The sequence below is a fragment of the Berghia stephanieae genome, chromosome 7, assembly GCF_034508935.2.
Source record: "Berghia stephanieae isolate SIO BIC M18660-M18661 chromosome 7, UCSD_Bste_1.3, whole genome shotgun sequence".
Taxonomy (NCBI): Eukaryota; Metazoa; Mollusca; class Gastropoda; order Nudibranchia; family Aeolidiidae; genus Berghia; species Berghia stephanieae.
In genome coordinates, this window is record NC_088366.1 from 23,783,172 (window position 1) to 23,785,671 (window position 2,500).

The 2,500-nt window shown below is 36.8% G+C and overlaps 1 protein-coding gene across 2 annotated transcripts in view; it reads left to right on the forward strand.

Annotated features, from left to right (window-relative positions):
- Positions 1 to 2,500, forward strand: part of LOC144976910 (membrane-bound transcription factor site-1 protease-like) — a 149,010-nt gene that overhangs the window by 134,580 nt on the left and 11,930 nt on the right. The gene's annotated exons all lie outside the window — the stretch shown is intronic.

Here is a 2,500-nt window from a genome sequence, read left to right on the forward strand (position 1 = left end):
ACTGGACTTGGTTACAGCAATATAGAACTAGTCTCTTCAATAAGGAAATGCAAGCTTTGCAGAGTTAAACTCTCGGAATGAAAGTATTTGTTTTATTTCAAACTTGATTGAATTTCAAGCATCAGGGTCATCCCGACATAATACCCGTTTTGAGATTATTTGTCACATAAGTGTTTAACCTTAGCTATCTCTTCCAGTCTTTTATATTAATTAAAAACCAGTTGTCACTTCAAACTGATTTTCTCTTTTTGGGTCTTTGATCTGAAGTGAGACTATTCATTTTGTTTTATCCGGGACCTTCTTTTGATCATCTGCTGAGAGGCAGATAGAAATGCTTCTTTGCTCAATGGCCCTATGTCTTTAATCAGAGATGATATTCCTTTAATTAATTTTAAATCATCCCTCTTTATTGTGGATTGTTTGTGTTCGAATGTTAGCATTTGATTTTTAAAAATAGCTAATCTGAATATGTTCTTCTTTATTTCCTATAAAATCATCGTCATCATCATCATCATCACCATCATCATCGTCATCATCATAATCATCATCATGTCGTCGTCGTCGTCGCCATTGTCATTGTTATGCTTCCACATTTTATAAGTTCCGGTCCCCTCTTCAATTATTTCTCGATTCCCAAATTTTCATATTTGGTGGCTATTAGTTGTTAGCTATGAGTAACTCTGCGTCTTGGAGATAACCTATCAGGAGACTATGTAGTTAGCATTTCCATAATTGAATCCTCGAGTGGGCCAGGCCTTAATGAATATTTCATGACGCACCGCACTCACCCAGTCATTTATTTTAATACTCTTTTATCATCATATCAATCTTATTCTGTCTGGGTTCGATTTGACTCTACCGGGACATTATTACATTTCATAATTGTTATTTTGATCTAACATGAAATTTTTGGGGTTTTTTTTTTTTTTTTTTTTGTTCTTCTATTGCATTTCTGAATTGTGCCAGATTGACGCGATAGGTCACATATACATGCTTTTGGACTTACTTGGGCTTATGGGACCCAATAGCTCAGTTGATAGATCACTCGCTTCACATCCAAAGGGACAGAGTTCGATCATGAGTGAAGTCGAGATTCTCTCTCTCTCTCTCTCTCTCTCTCTCTCTCTCTCTCTCTCTCTCTCTCTCTCTCTCTCTCTCTCTCTCTCTCTCGCCCATGCCCACCCAGCAGTGATTGGGTAACTGGGTTTGTTAGATCCGGTGTACAGTACTTTGCGCGTCCTCTCCAAAGGGTAGCAAGCTATTGTTTGTTTCACGCAATAGAAGTCGGGTTAAACTCCTGTTCCATGGGCCTAATGGCTCTGAAGGACAACTTTTCTTGGGCTTATGGACAGATCTTCGGTTTCTTTTTTTTTTAAAATAACTCAAAGCAGTATCCACTGAATGTGCCCAAAGCTCTTTACGTATTATCCCAAGGCAATAGCAACATTAATCATGAAGAATAGAACAATACGCATGTAATTAGGCGCTATTACTTTTTTTCCAGACAGCGCTATTACATCTTAGTATGGTAAAAATATGTGAGTAGATTAAATAGGCTTTCCTAAAGACTCCACCACCCACAACAGGGCTCGAACCTGGGGCCGATTGGCCACGGACCGAGTGCCGTGTCACCAGACTTCAAACCACAAGAATCAGATAAATTGTGGAAGAAAACAAGAGATTCAAGATAAAAAAATAAGTCTTGCCTTTAAAAGCGAAACATAACCATCCAAGCCAGATTGAGTTGAATTCTTATGTGAACAAAAGAGGTAGACACAAGGGACAAAAGAATAGGTATAAACAGGGAAAAGCAAATGGTATGTGTCACTCATCGTCTTCCATTATGCTTCATGTCGTAGAATCGGCAGCATTGCTTATCTAAAAATTTAATTAGGTTAGTTATTCTAAACCGAAGCGTAAGTTGAAAGAATGAATAGCAAAACCGGATATAGAGTTTAGCAATTAATTTGCTGAAACTCATATTCTTCCTTGGATGTATTGGGTTTAAGCAGTTTTGACCAGCTGCAGGTTATTATTAATACGCGATTTTGATATATGACCAACGCGTTATGTCAGGTTGATCTTGATGGTTAAAATTAGATTCTGGACTTCTAAACTTCCGAGTTGAGTGCAATCATTGAAGAGAGTGAATTCTACTTATTCAACTACAAAAAAACAAAAACAACAAAAAACAAAAACAAACAATTAATTTTTTAGAATGATTCTGATCATTATTTACTCAATTTTATTAATCTTGTTCATTTCAACATAAGACGAAATCGAACGATCGTCAGATTATATGAGTAAAGATTTTTCTGGTCAAAATGTAAAATTTCGCTTTGCCGATTAAGCATATGGTAACATTTTGCGACACTGTATTTTTTGGAGCACATTGAATGGCACATGGGGATAATTTGTATTTGTATTTGGTTGCATTCAAGAACAAGTGCTTGATATTTTTTTGGACAGTTCGCGAGTGGTGAGCAAAGTAGTTTCCGCC